Source organism: Parasteatoda tepidariorum, chromosome 10, assembly GCF_043381705.1.
Source record: "Parasteatoda tepidariorum isolate YZ-2023 chromosome 10, CAS_Ptep_4.0, whole genome shotgun sequence".
Taxonomy (NCBI): domain Eukaryota; kingdom Metazoa; phylum Arthropoda; class Arachnida; order Araneae; family Theridiidae; genus Parasteatoda; species Parasteatoda tepidariorum.
Genome location: NC_092213.1, coordinates 24,197,384 through 24,224,499, shown reverse-complemented (window position 1 = coordinate 24,224,499; position 27,116 = coordinate 24,197,384). Strand labels below are relative to the sequence as shown.

Genomic DNA, 27,116 nt, shown 5'->3' with positions numbered 1-27,116 from the left:
ATTTTTGGCACTAGTCGAATTATTTTTTTGCGCGTTTAACTGCACTTTTATGATTTCTTTAAGTATTTGTATTTAAATCAAATTCTATTCCCAAATTCCTATAAGACTCAACAATTGGGTATAATATGAAAAAAACACAACTACTTCGATTTAGTAGGAACAACATATGACGCAATGCTAAACGAATGGAATTTAGTTGTTGTTTATTTAGTTATTGTTATTAGTAGTTGTTGTTATTTGTTTCAGTTGTTGTTGTTTATTTAGTTGCATTTAGTTTCAATAACTTTTCTTTGTAATGCAATAAAATCTGGCGAGCAGCTATTTAAACGATCGAACACTTCGTTTGTTTATTTGTGGCTTGAAGTTAGGCTCGCAGAAAATGCCGTTCATGGGTTAAATTTAGTAGGAACAACACAACCTGTGACGTAGGCTATAGTATACCCAATTCTAAAAAGTTTTAGCTATATAAACAAATTAAAATACCACACTCTTAGTTCCCATGACAACTTGAATTTGTAGAAATTAAAAAACAGCTAACAGTCCTAACGTATGAACGGGTACTTTATTATATTTTGAAGTATTATAAATATTTTATTCTTACATTTATAAATAATTTTAGTCAAGCATTATCAGAAAAGCTCTTTGAAAAAAAATTTAGCAGCAAATCTTTCATTAATTATCGTGCCAGAAATCAAAACTTCATAAGTAGATATTTCAAAAAATTTGCATTAGCTAGTGATAAATATATTCCCAAAGTGCTATAATCATTCTTAATTTACAATATTATAAATAACTAATGAAATTAAGCATTTTTAAGTTTATAATCAATTAATATTCAAATTCTATGAATACAAAATTTTAATTATATTATACTTGCTTAAAAATAATTTAATTATGAATAGACAATCTTTCATTATTTATTCGTTACTTAAAATAGAACACGGTAACTATAAGTCTTAATAGGTTGACATTAAGTATTGACCAATATATTCATCAATTGCTAAGTCTTTTTTAATGATTATAAATAGTTTATGCCCTTAAACACTTCGAAATTTAATTGAGCTTAGTGGATAGATTGTTTAAAAAACAAAACTACTATAAAAGAAAGCTGCAGTAATTTTAACAAATTAAAAAATAATCAAGCTCTAAACGAATAATCTTTAATAACTCAGTCTTACATAAATTAAAGCCTGATATATAGTCTGATAACACGAAGAAAAATATTTTGATAGAATTACTGAGCTGCATATTAATGACATTTCTGGTTATAAAAAACCATAATTCTGGTTGATAAAACCAATATGTATAGTATTTGAACCATTCATTTGATAATCTCTCCGTTCATATGGTAACGGCTTTTCAGAAGCAGTGGTTTTCTAAATGATAGCTCTACCACACTATTAATAAAAAATTCAAAACTGAAACGCAAACTAAACCGAATAAATTGCTTTTTTGCCATGTTTTAAGTTATCATGATGAAGTTATTAAATTTTACCAAATATATTAAATTTTAACAAATATATTAAATTTTAACAAATATATTAAATTTTAAGAAATATATTAAATTTTAACAAATATATTAAATTTTATCGCAAAATAAGAAACTATATTTAATTGTTAATTCTACCAAAATCGATTCCATAAAAATTGGTGATCTTTTTAGTGTTCTCATAGAGTCAGAAATATGTCAAATTTAACAATAGCTTTGGCAATACTTTTTTTCTAAGTGAATTAATAATAACTTTATATTAACAATCAACACATTCCTGATATGCTATCAGCCTTATTCTTCCTGAGTTTAAGTAATTTATAACTTTTTTTCCACACTTAAAAGCTTACACACTTTTAATTATTAGAGTTGTTTAAAAAAATATATTATAATTTTTTACTAACAATAAAACAACTTAATAATTATTTATTTATGAACAGGTAATCTTTCGTAACGAAGTTGCGCTGAAATCGAAGTCTGGTAACGAAAATTCTTAAGGCCAATATTCTTTTTTTTCTTAATTGTAAGTAATTTAGACTATACACACTTAAAAGTAGGCGAAATTCCAATAGCTAAGTTCAATAAAAAAATTAAAGAACAGTAAATAATTAAATCATAAAAATTAATTTCTATTAAATTAGCTATGACGGAAATAAAAACTTGATAAATAAATAGTTTTACTATAATTTATGATAAATATATTCTAATACTATTAAATATTTTTCATGATAAGTAATTCATGATCGTTAGCATTTAAAAGTAAGATTCCTTAAAAACAAACTTGCAATAATTTTTAACCAATTAAATTATGAACAGTTAATCTCTCCGAACTTAGTCGTGCCTGAAATTGAAACCTGGCAACTAATATTCTTAACGAGCTAACAGGTACTCATTCATTAATGATGCGGAAACATCATCACAAACATCAATTTCCGAAACCATTAATGATCACTTTAAGTGAAGAGTACTTTCTCGCTTGCTTTAAAGATGATATCAAAAGTTTATTAAAAATCATTGAAGTGTGAAAATGTTCTTTCGTTCAATAACAAGACGCTCTTCTATTTCTTTTGCCTCAAGCTATCGATACAATAAACGTAGGAAGAGGAAGACTTTCTGTGTTAAATAATGAGCCTCAGGTTTAAAAGTATTTGATGAAAAGTGTTGAATGGTTTGTTGATTGTTGCAGACGAGATCTTTTGTTAGAATAATTTTCAGGTTTTGTAGGAAATCACTGGAGTAATTGAAGTGAAATGAAGTAATTTAAAATATCTCTTTTGAGGCTGATTGTCTTTTTATCGTTTTCTTTTGTTGGGTTTTATGCATTTTTTTATTAATAAAATCTTAAAAAGATTTGCTGATACCAAGCTTAATTTAATAATTAAATTAAGCAAAAAATTAATTCCTATGAAATTATTTATCAAATATTATTTTTTTCTATTTTGTAAATAAATAAATAAACTTTCAATTAATCTAATAATAAATTTATCTTCTTATACACTGTCAGTGCATCTTAAACCATAAAGTGGAACGAACGCGCAACTGTCATAGCAAAAAGGTCGAGGATGTTAAGGACCCAAAATTTCATAATCTCGAAACCAATCGAATGATGATGCGTGGTGCGAAGCATTACGCACAATCCATTTTATGCGTGTTATGTTCCAGATCACCGTTATGGAATAATTATTTGATTATCCGTATTAGATCGTCCAAAAATTTAATCAAATGAGCATTTTGCTCTTAGAAAAAAATACACATTCTTGGAAGAAAACAAAAGTTAATTCACTTTTCTTTACGTGCACACCGCCACATTGCAAAAGACATTCAAGCACACTAGATAATTATTCCACCACAAAAAAATATTGTATTTATCCTCTGATCAAGAAAAAGTTGTTCATGCTTTAATTAACATTTTACGATTACCATATTTATGAAATAAACTTTTGTGCTAACAGTCAAAGATTTTAGACCATCTCGAACCACAATAAAGTAAAGCATTCCAGCTACAGCCCGTTGTGAGCCAGGGCCTTAGGGAGACTAAGACAGCACGACTTCATGACCAACGGCATGATTGGGGCAATGTGGCGAACATTTCAGAAAGGGCGTCTTTACTTCCCAGATAAGTCAGTGCCCATCGATCTGAAAATGGATGGGGTTCAAGCCACATCTGGGGATCGAACCCCAGCAGTCCTTCACAATGACAGTTTAGGGCCTTAAACAATGTGTTTATTACTGTTCATTGAACAATAATATAGTTTAAACATACTGCAGCCTTAATACAGTGTTAAGTTAAACCATGAAAATGAATTCTCCTTGAACGTGATTACGCGATAATATTTTTCAAAATGAACAGAAAAACATATCTTTTAAATCTTAGATCTCTAAATTAGTGGTCGCCAGTCGCCAACGAATGACCATTATGTAGAAAATGGTTATCAAAATACCAAACACAACTCGCCAAAAGTGGCAACCAAATAGAATAAAATATGCGTGATTCACGCCGATTCCATCGTAAATCCACGTGCTATTCGATCGCTTTTCCAGTATTTTTTTATACGAATTTCCATTTTTTTAAACCAGATGTTACGAATACGATAGATACGGCACGCGCATATTGAATCGTTCTTTTAAATAATAATTTTTTGATTGAATTGATTCACTATCAATTTACTAAATGTTATCACTCAATTTTGCGTAAGTTATTACTAAAAATCCTCACATAGTTTTAAAAATCTCGATATTTTTAATTTGGTAATTTAAGAAAAGCTCACATATATTAGAGTTTTTTTATTAAATTTGTTTAACATAATTATTTTTAATAATTAATGAGTTCCCTAGTCTCTAGTGATGAAAAATTAATGATGTTTAAATGAAGTGAAATTTGTTAAAATTTCATTACTTTAGTGATATCACCATAATTATTCAATAATTAAAATTTTTTTTACCGTTTCGTTGGCAAAGTTAAATTGGAGAAAATTGTTAGCTTTCTCTCCTTCTATTAATAACTAATCTTTCTAATATATTAAAATTAATGTATCATATTATTATACAATTATATATAAGATTTATTTTAGTATTTAAATATTTTGAATTCATCGCCATTTGTAGCATTTAAATGTTCTTTAATTATGTAGTTTTCTTAAATATACATATAAATTAATTACCAGTATGTTGTAAAACATGAACTTAATATATTTTTTAAAATTGCATAAATAAACTAATTTAAATCTAATAAATCAATTTTTTTCCTAAACAATTTATTAAATTAATAACTTTGGTGCTGTAGGTACAGTTATCTAAAAATGGCAACCATTTTTTTATGATTATGGTAAGCTACTATTTTTAATCACTTATTTAGAGCTCTGTTAAAGCCTTATTAGAAATGCAGCAAATTTGCTAGTTAGTATCATTCATGATACCGATATTACGGTTCTTTATTCTGAATTAAGCAGCAAGTCTAAATTTATTCAACCTTTATCTTATTTCAATTCCTTAGTCAAAATACATTTTTCCTCTGACTGGCGTAAAAACTATATATGATCGTTGAGCTCCGTAAACGTATGGAAATTATTTTCCCTGTCAACCAAATATAGTAAATTGACAGTGAAAGCGAAAAAGTGTCATTCACAATCCATTGAAATTTCAATTATGACCGCTGATGAGTGAAAACGAATTCTTCCTTTCGCGCTCTCAACTATGGATGAAACTTCCACGCTTTACAGAACACCGTTAAGAAAGGGAGAGGATGGTTTAAGGTCACCGAACTAAGACAATCATATTTTAGGCGGCATTTTTAATATTTCGCTTATTCTTTTTCCTCACTAATTGTCGCCATTTATCTAGCCAAGCATTCAATCTAATTTCTTTTTTTAAAAAACGAAAGCACTTAAAAAGTTGCTAATGAATAGTTATGAAAACCTTTTATGTATATACTTTCATTTTCTTTCTACCGTTAAAATAGCGGCGACAGGACTTAAGCGAACGGCTTAACTTGAGCTTTCGGCTTGAGCACCATAAGCTTTAATTAAAAAAAAAAAATTGAGTGTTTAGAGTAACTGATGTGTGAGGTTTCATTTCCTTTGAATATTTTTCTTCAAATTTAGATGCTAATTATTTAAGTATTACTTACCAAATAAGAGGCTATTAATAAAAATTGATATCACTTTTTTTAATCTTCCAACTCAGTAAAAAGTTTTGCTGTATGTTGAGCAATAAAATCATGGGCATCAATATATTTTATTACCGTCGTTGAACAGCTGACAGAATTTTTCAGTTTACTACTCTCAATGTTCAATTCCATATCCTTTTAGTTTTGCACCCAATCCACAAGACAAGGGAACTCCTGGTTCAAGTATTGAGCGATATATGGAGAATATGGATAAACCTATAACCTGCATATATGGATATACCTATATATGGATAAACCTATCATCAATCTATGGATATGCCCATCGCCTGATAAAAGCAACTGAAAACGTTTTGTTGGGATAGCGCTCTGAACTTAACTTAGTTGCCATGCTGAGGATGAAGAATGAAGTAAAACCATACCATCGTTCAAGTTAACTGCAACCTTAATATGGGTCTTATTTGAACCCTACTATTACACGATATTATTTTTCAACTAAAACGGTTACATAGTTTCATTATGAAACAAAGTTTTCATCAGCAAATCTGCCAAAATCTGAGGAAAGTTGCACCGCAATATTAAGATAGTAACCGATAATATGGTTAAACCGATTTTTCTGAATAAGTAAAGCCCCTTACCCCTACGATATCATTTCAGAATTTCAAATTTTTAATTTTCTTTTTATTCTCGTCTTCTTCGCCTTTTCCGACTTAAACTGAATACCTTTAGCGGTTGCTAATCGCGTATTTTATTATATTTCTGTCTTTTTAAACCTGATTCCAAGGAATCAAGGTACATTTTGGCTCTGGCGATTTAAGATGCAGGAAGTCCAAATATGGCAGACAGGTTGCAGTAATGTATGAAATAGAGCTCGGTTTTACTAACACATTTGTATTCTCTTAAAGAGATTTATTTCTTGTGAAATAGAACGGCTGGAAAAAGCTTTTGGACTTTAAGTCTCTAGACCAAAAATTGATATTATTTTCCAAGTGAAAAAGTATTTTTCTTGGCAACTATGCTAACGATAACATTCTAACCTTTTTTGGCATTTTATGATGCATTTGCATTAAATTTTGAAATTTATTGCTGATGAAGCTTTGTACTTGAATTAACTTTGCAACACATTAACACTCAATACATTACAACATTAATAAATCAGTGTGTCCCATATAACTATAGGTATATTACGTAATAGTATATAAAGCATATACATAAGTGTTTTCTTTTTGTATCATAATTCGTAAACACAAAACTCAAACTTCATTTTGGCATTTATTTTTCAAAGATATCTTTATTAACATCACGTGGGACTACCCCACTGCAAAAATTTGAATCATAATATTGTGCAAACTAACTTTTCTCAATCTTTACTGCAAGGTGCTTGAAAAGAGATCAGTTTAGCATTATGTCAAGTTTGCAAAAAATTAACAATACATTATGATTCGAAGTACAAATACGTTTAAACATGGAACCAACTTTTATGCGAGTCCGCAATAAAATCAATTGTATTAGGAGCTAGTATTAGACTACAAATAAAAACACATTATACTAAGTAAAGACAAAAAATATAGTACTATGATAAAATGAAAAAATATTGGCGTTTTAGTTAACATTTTGTAATTAACTTACTAATTAAGTTAACTTTGTTCACAGTTGAAGATTTCGGACCGTCTCGAAATATAATAAAGTAAAGTAGCCCGGTGTGAGCCAGGGGGTAGTGAAGGCTGAACTCCATAATTTCTTAACTAACGGCATGATAGCGGCAATGAGGACAACATTGCGCACGAGCCGCCTTCGTTACCATTGATCCGAAATTGGGTGGGCATCAAGCAGCCACTGGAGCCCTACATAAATGAGCTTGATTCGGAAAGATCATGAGCCTGAGTGGACATGAGCTTGTTGACAGATAGTTTTGATTTAAATAAAAGTATAAAACGAAAACCTAAAATTAATTTATTTACACAATCTAGAGCTAAAGATTCTTGTTACTCAAATAAAGGGTACACGAAATGGGAATTAAATTAAAATTGTCCCAACCCGCAATCCTCACCAAGAAGTTACCACACTGTAAAATTTTCCGTATCAATCTACAGTAAAAAGTACCAGCACTCAGGCTGCCGGTACTTTTTACCATAAAATCCTTGAATACGTTATAAAACAAAAAAATCCTATATATTGTATTTTTTACTGTAATAATTACTGAAAATCAGCAAATAACCTTAATTAAATTAATATTATTTTAAAAATTACGGTTTAATATTTTACGGGGGAAAAAAAGAATTTTATGATAAAATTTATTTTACGGATGTTGCATCCTAAATGATAAGTACATTATACCATAATTTAATTCGAATTTTTTGTTTCAGTGCAGATATGTTGCTCTAAACACAGTTGAATTCCCCAATTAAATGAATGTATTACATACCAAAAAAATCTATATTTCATTTTAAACTAACATTTTCTACTCTTTTTGGATCATAATTGAAGGAAGAAAATATTTCTAATATATGAAACGGAATATCGGCTTGACTTATGTTTTAACAAAATATTTATTAATTAATTGTTTCAAATAACCTAAAAACAAATTTATTTTAGAATATCTGAAACGCTCATGTGATATCAAGAGACACAGCCTTTTCTCAAATTGATAAGATTGTATGTAACTGTCCATAATTGTACGATTTATATTTCACCTTCACACTAGTAAAATTAAAGTTCAGTTAAAATGACTCGAAGATGAGTCAAAATTCTTTCTAAATTCAAGATGTTGAAAGTTAGAAATTAAAAAAACGAAATGTTCTGTCAAGAGAACAAAGATTATGAGAAAGGTAAAAGGTTTTGACACAAATTTCTTGAAAAGCTGCTAAGTACATTTAAATGCAGATTTTAGCATTTAATAGATTTAATGCATGTACATTTAAATTATTCCCATGACAACTTTTTGAAAAAAACTGCCATTGATTCTTTAATGTAAGTTCTTTTTTGTTTGATATATGTAGTGAAAATATTTAAGAAAAAATGCATAACTAGTCAACTCCATTAAAAATCACTAAAATAGATTTTAAATTCAAAACTGGATTACTGAATAAAAATTTAAATAATAAAAAAAAACTGAATTTTTAAATAACAAAAAATTTCTGTCTGAAAAGTTATTTTGAAAAAAGAATCCCAAACCATCACCAAAACCCATTAGAGAAGCTTTATTGTGACATCAAATCAGATCAAAGTCATAAAGTTATACCTATACTGAGAAAAAAAAGTACGATCAAAGCAACCAGAATATGGTAAAATTTACCGTGTTTCTGGCCCTATGAAAACAACAGAAAGCTCGGTAATTTCTACCAAAGTGCTTTAGTGATAGTTTTGGTAAAATTAGTGTAAAATATAGTTTGATAATATGTGATAAAAATTAGAAAATTTTAAAAAATGTAGTAATTTAATCATGATACCATAGAGCAGCGGTTCCTAAATTCTTTAGGCTGTGGAACCCTAAATAATCGAGCTTCTTTTGGCGGAACTCCCAGACTTAATGATTAAATTTTATCAGCATTTGTGAATATGTTAATTAACTAAAGGGAACTAATCATTTTAAAAATGTGTAATGATTTAGAACTTATTAATTATTTAGAAAATGTGTAATGATCTAATTTTTATTAATTATTTAGAAAATGTGTAATAATCTAGATTTTATTAATTATTTTGTTATTTTGAAAATGTGTAATGATCTAAATTTTATTAGTTATTTTGAAAAAATTTTGTGAATGAATGAAGAATGATGTTTTTTTTAAACTCATCGTTTTATTAATATTAGTCTTAAATGTCAGACAGTTGAATTCACAGGTGTAGCGGTATCAAGTCTAGCTCTTAATTTGATTTTAATGCATGCATAAATCGAAAATGAATGAACTGAAATATGGTTTACATTAAAGAAAAAAAGAAATAGAAAAAAAATTTGAGAATGGTTATCAAAGAAACACACTTCTCTGTTGTTGAATTTAGGTATTTTTATTCGATTCGAAATGATGATGGAATTTTTCATAAATGAATGTAATTTTTAACTCATTTATTATATTGTCATTAGAAAAAAAAAATTCTTTTAAGATTTCTTTCTTCACAAGCACTAAATAATTTCGTAAAAATTAATGGAAACGTTAAAAAAAATATTAGATTATTAATTGAATATAAATTTAGTTACAAGTTTCAAAAATAATTACTGATTCACAAACAAAATTACTAACACTCGGAAACTCTGTCACCCTTCCATGGAACCCTAGGGTTCCGAGGAACACCATTTGGTAACCACTACCTAAGAACATGGCATAAAAACCAGTTATTCGTTTGAATTTACAGTTCCGTTTTGTATTTTTGACCGAATGCGTGTAATAAAAACTATAATTTTGACAACCGAAATTATCGGTAAACCGCTGCCATAAGAAAAATTACCAAATGAATGATTTAAGTACCATATATTTTGGTTTTGCTATCCGGAATCATGGTATTTTTTACCATAAATGTCATTATCATACAGCACTGTAATTTTATCAGTATTTTTTCTCCGTGTTGTCGTTTCTTTTTAAAGTAATCAATCAATTGATGGTAACTTTATAAACGCTAGAAAATTTAAACAACTCATCCCATTTATCATAAAATGTCCATGTTTTCATCTTTTCGAATTTAAAGAGCATTCTAAAATTTAAATAATAAAAAACTCCCGGTTCAATCTCTGAGGTACTAAGAAAATCCATGTTTGTAGAAGTATTCGAACAATAAGAAGGAGTATCGACCTAGTAAACGAGAACGATTCTCAATGGGAAGCAGCCAAACAGACACAATGACTTTATTGTCACTCCCTTCTGTGAAGAAACCATCTTGCTGTGATTCAGCACAATGCATAAATATAAATAAACTATTTATTAGAGTGCTATACTACACTTTAGACTATTTCGTCACATGATTTAACGCTCGATTCGCAAATTTTCATATCCATCTTGATTGCGTTCCATTGTTTGAAGAAGAGGCGTTTTGTTCTTGTCTCCTTCGAACAATGAATATTGCATTTTTCATATATTAAAGTATAAGTTTCACTTTTCTTAATAAATTATTTTATGAAATATTGTTAATAAGTTATTGGGCTGTGTTGTTAGAGCTGCTCAAAACATGCATACCTGGAGGAAAAATTTTTATTAAAGTTATCATGTTGTGTGGTAATAACATTTCTAAAAATAAAAAATAAATAAAAAAATTAAATAAAAAACATAATTCTGGTTAAATAAAACCAAAATACACGAGATTTAAAACATTCGTTTGGTAATTTTTCAGTTCATAGGCTAACGGTTTACCCTAAATTCCTTTTTACAAAAATATAGTTCTTTATTACCACACTTTTAGAAAAATAATACAGAACTGGAAAGTATATTTAACTGAATAAATGATTTTTATGCCATGCTCTAACTCTAATGTATCATGAAATTTTGTCACATTAACCAAATTTTATCACGCATTATATAACCATATTTCATTGTTCATTTTACCTGAATCATAACCTAAGTCCAACCGACGTTTTGGTGCTCCAATGTAGCCAGAAACATTGTAAATTTTATCATATCCTGGCAGTTTGGGCCATACTTTTTCCCGTTTAGTGCACCAATTTTACGGCTAACGAAAGTTCCATTCGTATTTCTGAAAACTTTACCTAACTCAAAGATATAAGATGGGACATAATAATTTCGATCGTGCTATTTTTTGGACGATCTAGTTGTATTTCAATAAACAATGTCTATTTTAACCAATTGCCCTTAAATGTATAGCCTGCCTAGAGAATAAACCCATTTTTTCATAAACAATGAATGAATATCTAGTTTCGAGGGATACATTCTTTTTCAATAAACAGTAAATGGAATATCTACTTTTATGGGTTGAATTTTTTTCAATAAACTATGAATGAAATACCGTAAACCGGTACGAGTCTACACATTTTTTCAGTTTGTAAACTTTCAAGTGGTCAAACTTTTGTAAATATTAAAGAAAAAAGGCTTTTAATAGGTGTTTCGGAATCGCTATTTATCCCTCTTTAAAGCTGTGAAATCGATTTTAGAAAATATTAACAGTTACGCTGTTACTGTATATTTTTATAGAACTGCTGACAAATCTCTCGTATGGGGCGAGTCTACCCATTCTACTAAAATGAATGTTAACATTGTAAATAATCAAATTTTACTATTAAATTGTTATTTTAGTTACTATATAGGATATTTATGAAGTAAAATTCATAACTTTATTATATATTCCATTTTTTTATTCATAAAATAACACAAATTGAGTATTTGATCGATTATCACATTTTGATCACAGTTTTGTTTTTATAATCATTAACATTATAAAATAACATTTTTTTCTGATTATTGTTGATAAAAATAAATTAAAATTAATATTGTTATTGTTTGGCTTTTATCCTTTGGATAGCTTTTTCCATCTCAGGTGGCATTTTTTTGTAACATTTAAATCCATTTGTTTTGCGAATATAATTTCGAACCATCTGTAATAATAAATAATAATTTATTTAACTTGCATTAAATAAAAAAAGTTAATTTTGTAATATAAAAATTGAAAAAATAGGTAAAATAAACATATTTTATATTTACATTTATATTTAACCTATAAATTTTCTTATTAATGATAAATTTATCAATGCAGAATTAAAATAATATACTCAAATTCATTTAAAATGACTTAATTTTAATATAAACAAAGTTCTAAATTATATTATTATGCTTTATTAAAACTAAATACGAATGGGTAGACTCGCCCCGCGAATTCTGGCTTTTTGTTTACAACAGCAAAACTTACATTTTTTTTTTTTTTTTTTTTCATATAAAATTAATGTAATCTTAGTCTTAGATAAGTTTATCACTTAACCAAAGTGAAAATAGTAATAATAATAATATACTTACGGAGCACCAACTAAAAGTTTGCTGATTTTCAATACAAATCTCTCAAAAGACGTTTGAACAGGTCGGTTAAAAAGACACCAAATAAATAAAAACGGATCAAACTACTACAGCGCCATCTTCCTTAGAGTCTGAACTAAGTCCTCCATTGGTAAAAATTTTTTTATTTGCAATTTAAAATAGTGAAAATTAAATAAAACTAAAATGGGTAGACTCGCCCCTGGATGGGTAGACTCGCCCCGGTTTACGATATCTAGTTTTATGGGTAGAATTTCTTTTAATAAACAGTGAATGAAATATCTAATTTCAAGGGTGGCTTTTTTTTCAGCAAAGAATAAATGAAATATCTAGTTTCATGGATTGCATTTTTTCAATAAACAATGAATGAAATGTTTTGTTTTAGGGGTTGCATTTTTTTCCTTAAACAAGGAATGAAATATTTAATTTCATGAGTTTAATTTTTTCAATAAGCAATGAATAAAATGGCTAGTCTTATAGACTGTATCTGCAAATATTTATTTTAACTCCCTAAAATGAATAAAATCTCACAAACATGAAAAATCTCATTCATTTTTCAGAAACATTTTCAAACTTTCAAGAATTCAAAGTTGGCCTCAGATAGGGTTTTTATATAGTGACAATTTAGTAGTCCTTTCACTAACAAAGTATGTATTTTTTTCAGTTTTTCCCGAGTTTTCTTCAAATTTGTAAAATCATTCAGTTTTCTTTTAATAGTTTTTCGGATAACAGAAAGTAGGCCATTGAGACTAGTCATACTATTTTTTTAGTTTATTTTCAATAAAAATGCTTAGTTAAAAAATGTAGTTTGTAGTTTAAGCTTTGGGTTAGAAACATTATATCTTACAGATAAAGTCGATAATTCACTACTGTGGATGCAAGAAAACTGTGGTTAACGCATAGCAAAAGCTAGTGAAAGGCCTCTCTGTTCTCCTGACTAAAAACTTGATTATTTTTTTGCAATGAAATTATTTAAAAGATAACGATTTTATTTACCAATATAACCATAAAATGTTTTGGATTTTAACAAAAGCGCTGCGGAATGTTATTTGTTTCTACTATAACTATGAATTTGACACCACACTTTGAAGATATTGGCTCATAAACCGCAATGTTTTTGGCAGATTTCTACTAAGTTTCTACAAGATTTTGTATTTTATTTATTTATTTCTACTAATAAATTTAAAATACTTAAGAACACATCATTACTTTAAATAAAAAATTATTACTAAAAAGTCCAACTTTAAGTTTAAATTACAGCATTTTATAAGGCAGCACTATAAGAGCTAAAATTTAAAACAATAATAATGATTTAAACTGTTCGTGAAGCCAAACGCTTCACTTTTTCGATAGTTTATTATTTAAGTATTTCGTTTAATTAATTTTTCGATTGAATGAGTCTTTAATTGGAGAATTATTAAATCATAATTTTTTCAATATAATGAATATTTAATTAAAACATTATTAAATTATTGGCGTAAAACTTGAATTGATTGTTTTAATTATTAATTGAAATAAGTGAAATGAAATTATAAACCGATTTAGGTCTTTTTTACAATACGTTTATTATGTAAGTTCAATATCAGTGATAAGATTGTACTGAGGTGTTTTAATAGATGTCAAACATACTAAGTAACTTTTTGTTGTTTTTCATCCAATTCACGAACAATGAAAGTGTTACTCTTAGATCTATAAAGGATTATTGACTTAAAAGATAGAAATTATATAAGTATGTGTAATTGTACAATTTCGTCAAACGTTATTTAACTCAAAAAATTACCTTGAAAATCGCTCTACTTATAGCCTGACAGCAACAAGGTCACAAAAATTTCAGGGTCATTTATCCAAATATAAATTTCTCTGACCTTGATGTGATGAAAAAAACAGATACTTTTTTAGAAATTATACAAGAAAGATATATATTTTCTAAGCTCCCATAAGTAATTATAATTAAGAAAATAAATTATACTAACTATCTGCCACAACCTTTCTGGCAATTTAATTATTGTTCTAATTATATTTTGATGAAGAATGATAGTATCCTTTTTGTCCTCTATATTATTGATAATATTTCCTTAATCTAACGACAGAACACCAATCTGCCTAACGATTTTCAAAATTTTTTTTTTCAGAAGCAGATTGATTTAAGCAGATTAGTGCACTAATTCTGTTGTTGCTCTTGTTTTTAAGAATTTTTTAATACTATCAAAAAGTGATCGTTCAAAATATTTTGAGAGCAAAATGTATTTTATATTTTGCAATAAGCAGTCCTAGTTTTACAGTAAACTAAGGGGGCTCCATTTTTTGAAAATCGAAACGTAAAATTATTTCTAGTTGCATTGTAAAAAATTTGGGATTAAATTACGGTAAAAAGTACCGGCACTTTGGAAGTATCATTCGTAAAATCTACTTTGCCCTAAAATCCATTTTTACCGTACAATTATGTACCGTTGTTTTTACAGTAATATTTATTTAATTAGAATGATTTTCTATTTATAATTTTACGGTATATTAGATTTTTGTTCCATAATATGTTCCAGTAAAATGGATTTGATAGTAAAAGTACAAAAACCCTAAGTGTCGGTACTTTTTATCGAAAAAAACTTACATGACAGTAATTTTTACAGTGTAGTAAATATTGGAAAGAACCATTTCCTTTTAGTACATTTAACTTTCAAATCTTCATAAATAAGTGGCTAAGCGCAACAAATTTTGATACCTGGTAGATACTCTTAAAACAATGCACCATTTCTTTCTTTAAAATTACACCTAACACGACAAAGAACTGTACCAGAACAAAATAATAACAAATAAGGAATAAAAAAGAAATAACGAAGATAAGCTGACCCACATTATTACAAAAGGTAGAAAAAAAATGCGTGAATTACAGCAGGCATCTCGAAACGAAATCCCATTGTTCTCTTCCACAGCTTTAGCGAACGATTTTTAAGTTCTAACTTTAATTCACTTCATTTCGTTACAAAAAAGCAGAAATAAAATAATTATGTAAAGAAAACGATAAAAATAATGGAGTCTATCTCGCTCCTAAATGCGAACCACGCCCATTGGAAATTATGATTATCCTCATGATGAGTTGACAACGCCCTGTTTTACCACACAACGGGATTATCACTTATCCTTAGTATCGTTTTTTACCTCAGAAATAATCTGAATGTTAGTTTCGAACAGTTTACATTAGTTTAATGACAGCTCTTTCATTGAGATATTTCAATCTCAATGAAAGGGAAATAGATTTAGATTGAAATCGAAAGATTTAAGCTGACATACAGAATTATGTTTTTTATAGCATGTGGGAAATGTATTTATTTTTTTATTGCTTTCGTTTTTACTTTTTTAATTTCTCATTTCAATTTCGGAGAAATGATTTACTACTTCTTATTTGGCGGCTATAAAAAATATGTATTAAGGTATTCTGGCAAAATTAATTAAACAAGTTTTTCTTCCTTTCCGTCCCTGTAATTTTAATTAATATTTATGCATTTCCCTTATTCCATAAACCTTTTTCTATTAAATTACAGAATCGCAAATAATCGTAATCGCTATCTTATAAGCATAATCGTAAATGATAACTTTTATGTTTTAGCTTTTATTTATCATTGTCATAGTTAGTAAACTATTCGTTCATCATATTCATTATTTTTTAATCGTTCACGAAGCATTTAAATTTCTATGAGAGGGAAAAAGATTTTAAATGAAATCAAAAGTTCTTAAGCTAAGATTAAAATTTTTAAAGCTAAAGTAAGCCTTATAAATTCAACACTTAAACGATTATCATACGTCTGAAAAAATTCTGATATAACTACCATACCGTAAGGTAATAACATTTCTGGTTAAAAAAATAATAAAAGCGTAATTCTGGTTAATATACGGTATTTAAACTATTTAATTGGTAGTTTTTCCGTTCATATGTTTAACGGTTTACCGGAAGTTCTGGTTTTCAAAATTATAGTTCTCATCAACGCACATATAGTTAAAGATAAAAATACAAAACTGAAAAGTAAATTTAGCGGAATAAATGGTTTCTTTGCAATCCTCCACTGTATCATTATCAAATTTTAACAAATTTGTAAAATTTTATCTCATTTTATAAAAGCATATTTTACTTTTAATTTTACCAAATTAAGTACCAAAAGGATTCGGTGAAAATGACGAAGCTTTTAAGTGTTCCCAGAAAACCACAAATACTATAAATTTTACAGTGTTCTGGTAGTTTTGCCCCAACTTTCTTCTCAGTGTAAATCTATCTCTTATAACGTGCACTAAATGTTTTTTATTACCTTAAAATCTCGATGGATAAATTTTGTATTCTTAGACTTGTTTTACAACTTTTATTGTTTGTATTTTTATTTACTTAATTGAATTTTTAAGCATATCTTCAAAAATAAATAAAAAAGTACTTAAACATATTTTTTATTTTCTACAATTTCAAAAGCACTGATTAATATCATTATTTAAGTTCCCAAACAAGTTTTTTTTCTGTAGGAAGCGTATGTGTCCGTTACATGATCTGCTGTAAATATATTCTCGGTGCGTAATTGGACACATTGCCAGCATTACAATAATAAAATAAATATTTCTTGTCTGGTTTGTTGCAGTTTATTTAAGGAAATAAATTAAAATAAATTTAATCTTAGATGTAATTTTTGAACTAAATTTGCTTTGACATTTATGACTAAGACTTTCAGTTAAATCATTTTTCTGTCGAATTTCTTTTAAAATCCTCACGTTCTGTTAGCTCAATTAAATAACTATAACTTGATAAGTTTGAAGAAAAAAATATGCCAAGTTGAACTTTAATAAAATGTTTTTAAATTTATTTACTCGTTATTATATTACGCTTTGCAATCAGCTGCAAATGGAGCTGCTTCTGCAAGTGTAGCTGCATCTGCTAGTGTAGCTGCTTCTGCAAGTGCTCATTATAATCAGCTGAAGTCGATTTATTGGGACAAATACAATAATATAAGACAACTGTTCATTATCTGAATTCGTTCCATAAAATTAAATGTATAAAAATCACATTTTATTTTTATGATTATTGATTATGAATAATAAATGCTGACTGATTATGCATAAAAATTGCACTTGAATTATTTCTTATCATACTTTCGCTAGGAATATTTACATTCTTATATCATTATATTCCAAGTAACATAATTAAAAATTAAGAAATTTTGATGCTAATAAGAACGTTCAAATTCATGTTTAGAGAACAACCAAATTTATTAGACATTAAATATGACAAATAATATAAATATGTTATAGAATTAAGCAAATACGAATAAAATAAAACCTTCTTCTGAAAACTTTTTAAATAAAGCGATATGCAAAAGAAAATGAAGTTTTGTAAACTGGTTGATGTAATATCACGAAACCAATTTTCTCATATTTCCTAAATTTTCATTAAATTTGTTTATTTATTTAACTCTAAAATTGAAAGACCTGATTATATAAATTTCTTTTTGTTTCTTCGTCCTAAATTTATTCGGAGTACTTTTTAGAACTTCAAGTTTTGAGAATAACAAAGATCCTTTTCAAAAAAGCCATTTTCAAAATATTTCATTGTGTAAACAACAGAACAGGATTTCTTTAAAGAAGTTTCTATTACAAATAGAAATTAAAATTAAATTCTTCATTTATTAATGCTCCTGGTCTACTTTCTTGTCATCTTTTTATTTGATTCAAGGATAAACAAGCAATATAAAAAAAAAATTTAAGCCAATTTCTAATTAGATCAACAAAGAGAGTTTTTATTTTAGTTACTTATATAAGAGAAATTTTTTTCTTTCATATAAAACTGAAATTAATTAATTAAATTTAATTAATTAAATTTAATTAATTAATTAATTAATATTTGAATAATTATAATGATGAATAACCTAATAATAATGAATAATTTTTCTATATTAATAATAATGAATTTCCTAATTAATAATAATGAATAATTTTTCTCGGATCATTATTTTTACTCCGGATCATAGTATAATACCGGATCATATTACACAGGATCATATTATCACCAGATCATATTACGGTGGAAAAAATATGATATACCGTAATTTTTATAGTAATAATTTCCGTAAAACCACTGAATCGCACTAACTAAAATATTACTTTAAAAATTACAATATAATATTTTACGGTAGTCTTACGGATGAGGTATCCAAATGTCGTAATTTTTGGAATTTTTTACTGTATAGTTGTAAATATTTGGAGTTAGTAACACTACTGCAATTGTANCCAAAACAATATGGAAATGAATGAGGGAAAACTGGATCCTACCTTGTTGGAAGTCGCATAAGAAGTATAACTTCAAAAAATATCGCTAATGCTGAAAGAGAAGCAGACATGGGATTGATGAACAAGCAAGCACTATATATATATGTGTGTGTGTGAGTTTATGAATTAGAAATTTGTAGCCGGTGTTATTTATGCATGCAAGCAAAAGGAACACTTTAAAGATTTAACAAATTTTAGGAGATATGATTTAGAGATATGATTAAAATTTTAGGAGATATGATTTAAAAAAATACACCCAGGATGTGAAATGTAACATGTTTTCTTTTTTTTTTATTTATACTTCATAGCCGTCGTTGAACAGCCAACCAAATTTTCATTTTACGGCTACCAAAGTTCAATTTCGTAGCCTTGTAATTTTGTACCCAATCCAAAATACAAGGGAACTCCTGGAGTATCAGGAGAAATATACCTTCATGGAGTACTTATTGATGGAACTAACCCGCATTTCGCTATGCGGAAAGGAAAACCACGAAGACCTCCTCCGGTTAGCCTGACGGCAAGGAAACTCTAACCCATGATCCGCCTACCACTGAGGATATTCTATGTCAGCATTATAGTCGGGATGAGCCGGGTGAGGAAATCGAATAAACAAGCCTCCGCCGGGATTCGAATACGGTTCACCTCATTGAGAGGCGAGCGCTCTTTCCCCTGAGCCCCCACGGCACTAAATGTAATATATTTTAATTTCTATACGTACATTTTTATACGCAATTTCTATACGTACATTTTTATACGCAATTTCTATACGTACATTTTCTAAACGTCATTTCTATACGTATTGTTTGGAAAGACATTGTAAACATTCACCACTTTCAGAATAGCCATTCACTTACTTGTAATAAAAATTTAAATCAGAATCATGACAGCAATTCGAATATATTCTCAGTCTGATACAATAGCAGTCTGATACAATAGTCTCAATACCTTACGAATTGTTTTCAGACAGACTGGAAAAGTCTTTTTTCTTTTTTAATTATTAGAAAAACATAAGTAAAAGCTTTAAAAGAATCGAAAAACCAATGTAGAGAGCCAATATCAAATCAAAAATTTAAAGCAATTATTAAAGTTGTTTTCGAAATAAGATTATAACAAATTATTAAGGAGAGTTCAAATCTAGAGACTTTTAAAGTTTTTTGACCTGACCAAATTGAAGTTGTGATAAAATTTTCTAAAATTACAAAAACATTCCAAATGTCGAAACAAACATAATACCGTAAGAAAGATCTGATAAGGCATTCTAAATCTCATTATAATTCCCTCAAAAACTACCCATTCAAGTAAAATGTTGGCGATAGGGAAACACGAACCCAGCCAGAGTTAAACATCACGCTACCGCAAAAGAAATAATTGCTAAAAATTCATTGTAACTCCATGTTAAATTGCAAAGTAGAAAGCTTGATTTCAACAGATCTAGAAATTATTCCTGTGGAGTAGAATGCAAACGAGAAAAAGGGTGTAGGCTCTGAGTTACAATGGCATAATGAAAACGATCTTTTATTTCGACGAACAATACGGGGGCAGGGTGAGGGAGGGTACTTCTTCCCACGACCCGGTGACTTACTTTTACCCCATGGTCACTCACGACTTGCCTAAATGGTCTGAAGGTGGTACGACGGCGCACGCGAGCGCCCAGCTGCTCAATTGATATAAGTTGTTATCAAATAATTGGTGGAAATATCCAAAAAGTTTTCTCCCCAATTATTATTTTTGACTTTTTAATGGAATAAACACTGTTTATCATTATACCGAAGGTGATAACGAACGAGTTATACATGTATCAAATTATATTAAACCTAAATGTATCTTGCCATAGCTTAAACCAGTTAATTTTATTAAGATATTCTACTTGGTAATATTTAGTCTAAGACAAATTGAAATATATTTTATTTTATAACCGGTGAAGAACAGTTTTGAGTTTACGACTATCAGTGTTCAACTCCGTAGCTTTGTAATTTGGGCACAGCCCAGAAGACAAGGGGACTCCTGTATCAAGCATTGGGACAAAATAGTCTTCATGGAGGGTTTTTCGATGGAACAAACCAGCATTTGCGTTACTTGGTAAGGAAAACCACAAAACCTCCCAAGGTTAACCTGACAGCAAGGGTATTTTAACCCATGATCCGCTTGCCAATGAGAACGTTTTACGATGAGGATTTATTTTGTTTGCAAAGGTTTTTTCTGACTGATATGCAATAAAATAATACAAAATAACAAACATTTACTAAAAGTCATTTTTTGCACATTTATATCTTTGAAAAAACGGATTTTACAATTGAGTGCAAAAATATTTCAACTCGCTTAAAACGTTCTGGAGATATGGTACGATATGCAAAAAGGGGCCAAACTTAGAATCCCTCTCCTGATCAAACTATGGATACCATATTTCCCAATTTTCAGCAACTCCTTATATTTTGGGAGTCAGAAGTCCGAATTCGTATAAAAACGGTATGTTCATTCAGCGAAAGTATGTTTTTATGTCTTATTTCGTAACTTAAATTATGGCATATTTAATTAGCATATTTGAGGTCACCCTTTCAAACCATTAAGATTGAGTCCTGGGACGTGAAGATGTGATCATTAAATCAAAAGTTATTCTGGGTATTAAGTTTTTTTCTTTGGCCACTGTATGTTTTGGAGATATTTAAGCTGAACGAACTCATGGCTTTTAATTGATTCAGATCTAAGGGATAAGTATCACATTACATTAAACAGTATTATATTCGATAATTTAATTATACTGTTAGAATGATTAGCATATTTATGAAGAAAAAAAATCTCATAAATCTCCAAAATACTTTAGCATTCCTTCACGAAATATCAATTCATACTATTTTTGTATCAATGTTTTCTCAAGAAAAAGTTTGTTCCAGACGATTGTGAACTAAAATGTTAAGCATTTTGTACCCATGATGTTTTAAAGTGATCCTTTCTCGATTTCAATTCTATTTAAGAATAATTGCTTCATTTTTTTAAAAAAATAATTTATGTACATTTGACACAATACGGAAATTTAAAGTGATACTTTTATGTAGAAATTCATCGATGAGATAGATTCGATATGCTTTTGGAATAACGAATATACAAAGAATACTTTATAAAATATATTAAAATATATAGAATATATTGAAAATACTTTAGCATTCATTTACGAAGTATCAATTCAAACTACTTTTGTATCAATATTTTCTAACGAAAAAGTTTGTTCCAGTCGAATGGGAAGTAAAATGTTAAGCCTTTTTCACCCATGATGTTTTAGAGTGATTCTTTCCCCATTTCAACCCTATTTGAGAATAATTGTTTCATTTTTTAAGAAATAATTTATGTGCATTTGACACAATAAGGAAATTTAAAGTGAAACTTTTATGTTGAATTTCATTAATGAGACAGATTCGATACGCTTTTAAAATAAGGAATATACAAAGAATACTTTATGAAATATATAAAATTATATAGAATATATTAAAATACTTTAGCATTCATTTACGAAGTATCAATTCAAACTATTTTTGTATCAATATTTTCTAAGGAAAAAGTTTTTTCCAGATGATTGGGAAGTAAAATGTTAAGCCTTTTTTACCCATGATGATTTATAGTGATTCTTTCTCGATTTCAACCCTATTTGAGTATAATTTTTTCAGCTTGTAAAATCATTTATATACATTTGACACAATAAGGAAACTTAAGTGGAATTTTTATGTAGAATTTCAACGATGAGATAGATTCGATACGCTTTTAGAATATGGAATATAAAAAGTAAGACAACCTCATCCCATTCATCAAAGAACTAAAACAAACAAATTGTATTATTGTCTATAATTTGTAATTGAAAATATCTGCTTATGACCTCCCATGTCTCATCCTTTTCTTTAGATATGAGATTATCTTTGAAATAACCTTGAAATCTTTAAAGGTGAAATGATAAATGAGTATTAAGCTCTAACCTTGAAATTATCTCATATGTCAAAGGTATGTCTCTTTCCTACTTCTTTAAGAAATAAAAAAAAAATGTTTGTAGAACACGGTTAACGGAGAATTAAAGAAAACAAATTGATTGAATAGTCAAGCAAATTGAAATAATAAGTAGTAATTGTTTTTGAAAGTTTAAATAAAATAAGAGGAAATGGAATAACAAAATTTTAAAACTATCAAATTGAGTCATTAATTTGCTTAACTGTAACTTTAACACTTCTTTACACGAACAAATGTATTGTTTACAGTTGCTTAACTCATTGAAATCTAAATAAATTAATTCCGGTGGGAATGAGAAGTACCTTATTAACTTCGACACGCTATGACGCCTAAAATAAATAAAACGGTTGAGTTAAATTGTTTTGCATGTCAAAACAGCACATGACGTTTTATTTAAATTTTGTTATTCTACGGAACCATAATATAAAATTTTAGAACACATTCAAACATGTCACTTAGTTTATGTTCACTAAAAATGAGAGTTGCGTCATATTCTTAACTAATATATATATCTGCACTGAGAAAAAAAAATATGGTAAAATTTCGATTGGAATATGTTAAAATTTGCCGTGTTTCTGGATTTACGGAAACACCAAAAAGCTCATATATTGTACCAAAGCACATTGGTAGTGTTTTTGGTAAAAAGAACAATAAAATTTGGTTTTATAACATGCGATAAAAGTTAATTTGGTAAGCGTGGTAGTATTTGGTAATTTTAACATGATTCTTTAGAGCATGGCATAAAAATCATTTATTTGGTTAAATTTACTTTTCAGTTTTATATTTATCACTAAATGTGCAAAAATATAATTTTGAAAACCAGAATTTCTGATAAACTCATACCACATGAACGGAATTGCCAAAAAAACAATATAAAATATTTTAATTAAAAATTTATTTTGAATACTTAAGTGTATTCTAGTGCTTATCAGCTTAATAAAATTTATACAATGAGAAAAAGGTATGGTTGAAACTATCAGAATGTGGTATAATTTACCGTGTTTCTGGCTCTATGCGAACAGTAAAAAGTTATTTTTTTTAAAGTTTAAAGTTTTTAATTTTTATCGAAGCGCTTTGGTAAAGAGTTGTGTAAAATTAACAATAAAATATGACTTTTTCAACATATGCCAAATTTTGGAAATGTAGTAAAACTTGGTAATTTTAAGATGATGTCTTTGAGCATGGTATAAAAACCATTTATTTAGATAAATTTACTTTGCAATTTTGTAATTTTTAATAAATATGTAGTAATAAAAACTATAATATTGAAAACCAGAATTGTTACCATATGAACGGAAAAACTACCAATTGAATGATATAAGTACCGCATATTTTATTTTAATTAACCGGAATTATGGTTGTTTTTACCAGACATGTCATTACCGTGGAGTACAATAATTTTACCAGAAATTTTTTACCCGAGCACAAAATAACATTTATTAACTTTATAGCAATTTTTACTGTAAAATATACTTTATACACTTACTGTTGCTTGAAATATTCGAGGATGTTGCTAAGAAGGTGTTGGGGTGGTTTTACATCATATTTATTCTTAGCTTCAATTTTTCATGTTCTGCTGTAAATTTAACAAATATTATATTTTAGTGATTTGAATTCAATATACATTTAACCCAATACGGAGGAACAAAAAGTAAATTGATCGCACATACGATATAATTTTAATACTCACAGATAGAAATTTCGTTCTACAATTACGGTAAAACAACCAGCAGCAGTCTGTCCATTCAGTTAACAGAAAAGTTTACGATAAAGAAAATTTTTTATCTATACGGATTCAAAACCATTTACAACTGGTATGGTTAAAAACCCATGAATACAAAACTATGCAGTTTTTAACCATTTACAGCTAGCAGGGTTTCAAAACCATAAAAATTTAATTGGACACTTATACTAGGCCTTCCGTTAGGTAATGGGCATTGGAGTTATGTTGTGGTTAAGTTGTGTTTTGTCAAATAAACCGCGGAATGTGGTTTACTTAGAGATGTGGAATATCACACTTTGTGCGTTAAGCAGCTTTATAGTGCTGCCATCTATGAGTGAATGAGTGTATCGCACCCTTATAGTCCAGGGTTACTAATCGAGGAGTGCACACTGGAAACTCTTTTTGTGTTAAGGTGAATGGATGAAATATTGTGGCGTCAACGCTGGGTTTCGAACCCCTATTCTAGTCATGAGATCGACGGATAAGCCGTCCCTGCTAGAATATGTACACAGCTGCAAGGAATTAAGTGGCTTCATTAGGTGGGCCTGATTGATGCTATAAAATTCTGATTGCTTAACCGTATTAGGTGAAAGCAGTTAATAAGCAGTTTTTCTTGCAATTAACAGTTTGAATAACATCTCATTTATGGTTATTTGACTGTTTTGTTTGAATATGGTAAAATATTCTTAATAATATTACAAATAAATTATTATTTAACCATTTTTTTCTGAGAATTTTCCAACAGTAGTTAATAAAATATCTCAACCAAACCTTCAAATAAATATAAAAACATTACTACCTATAACATATTTGCAAATGTTTTGGAATATTTACTGAACGAGAATCTCCTGTACCTATCTACTTCACCTGCTATCAGCCAACTATTTTACTACATTTTATACTTTTATTTATGCTATTTAACTACTTTTTATTGTTTGTTTATGTTGGGGGGAGAGAAAAGGGGCTAGAAGCTTGAATATCACGAAAATATATGTTGAGTTACGGTGATTCAAGGGATAGAGGGTTCGCCTTCTAACGAATTGAACCAAGTTCGTATCCCAGGGGTGGCTGGTTGATACGAATTCTGTTCCCGGCTCGCATCGACCATAGTACTGATGAAAAATACCCTCAGTAGTAGACAGTTCATGGGTTAGAATCTTCTTTCTATTGGACTAATCTTGAGATATTTTCGTGGTTTTCTTTTCCCCGTAACGCAAATGTGGTTCAGTTCTTTCAAAAAGTCTTCTGCGAAGGCTAGTTTCTCAAAGAAAACTTAATCCCGAAGATCCCTAGTCTTCTGGTTTGGGTTTAAAATTACAAAACTACTGAGATAAACATTGATATTCGTAAGTTTAAAATGGAGTCCGCTGTTCAACGTCGATTATCAAAAAAATATGAAAATATGAATTTAAGATTGTGAAATAATTAAAGAAGCGAGTGGTTTTCATTGATATTTTCATTGGTTTCAGAATTTTTGGGTGAAAGTGCCCAAAAATCATTCCTTTGCTACAACTGTTCGTGGTTTAGAATTTTTTTTCTCTATATCCCTCCATAAGAAGTTAGTTAATATGAGTATTAACTGTTAATTTCTTCAAACAAAGTTCATGGTCATGAAATCATCGAAAAATCATAAATTGGGGGGGGGACTGTTTGTAGGAAACAGAGGGGGATGACAGAAAATTGGAATCATATTCGGATTTAGGATAAGAGGAGGTCATATAACATAAAAATATATAGTAATGGTTTCAGGGCTTTATTTTTCATGCATACCGTTAAAAATGGATACTAAAATTTGATAAAACTCTTCGTTATTGACAAAACTGTTTCCTGATGGTACTATTTACCGAGTAAAAATTTCGTCATCGTGACGAAATAACCGACATCACTTCTTCGAGGAAACGAATTTCGTCAAAATTAAAGTCACTCTAATTTCGTCATTCTATTTTTCTCTTTAAATACATAAATAAATAACTCGTAGGAACTAATGTATCAAACTTTTCTAATGATCACTTTATCATGGTCACCATATAGGTGGATCAACGTCACTTAATAAACCTAAGAACGACAGATAGAACAGAGAGATAAATTAACCATGCCCGAAGCGGGATTCCGATCCGTGATCATTCCGGTTCGAGTCCAACTCTTGACAGTTCGATTGTCTATTTTGTTCTAGTTTTGTCATTCTAGTTAAGTATCTCCCACAATACACTGTGATGACCGTTCAAGTTAAGGAAACATTTTCGTCATATATTTGAGAGTTAGAGTTTCGTCACAAATCATGTAAATTCGGGACGAAATGTTTCTCAAACTTAACGAAATATAGCTCAAGGATTGCTGAATCGTCAAAAATGAGAACTTTATTTCTGCCGTGCAATGTAAATTGTATGGGAAAAAAATTACTTCATTAATTATTTTTTACCATTCTTGAATGTTACACTTTCTGAAGAAGCACCCATACAATGTTTAACCTTAATGAAAATAGATTTAAAGTATCGAAAAGTATCTTTAACTTCAATTTAAACTAATAAA

General features: G+C 28.7%; 1 protein-coding gene across 1 annotated transcript in view; it reads right to left on the bottom strand.

Moving 5' to 3' along the window:
* Positions 1–27,116, bottom strand: part of LOC107450329 (A disintegrin and metalloproteinase with thrombospondin motifs like) — a 124,334-nt gene that overhangs the window by 85,444 nt on the left and 11,774 nt on the right. The window contains exon 2 of the mRNA XM_021147654.3: positions 24,351–24,440. The gene's annotated coding sequence lies outside the window, so the exon portion shown is untranslated. The remainder of the gene's footprint in view (positions 1–24,350; positions 24,441–27,116) is intronic.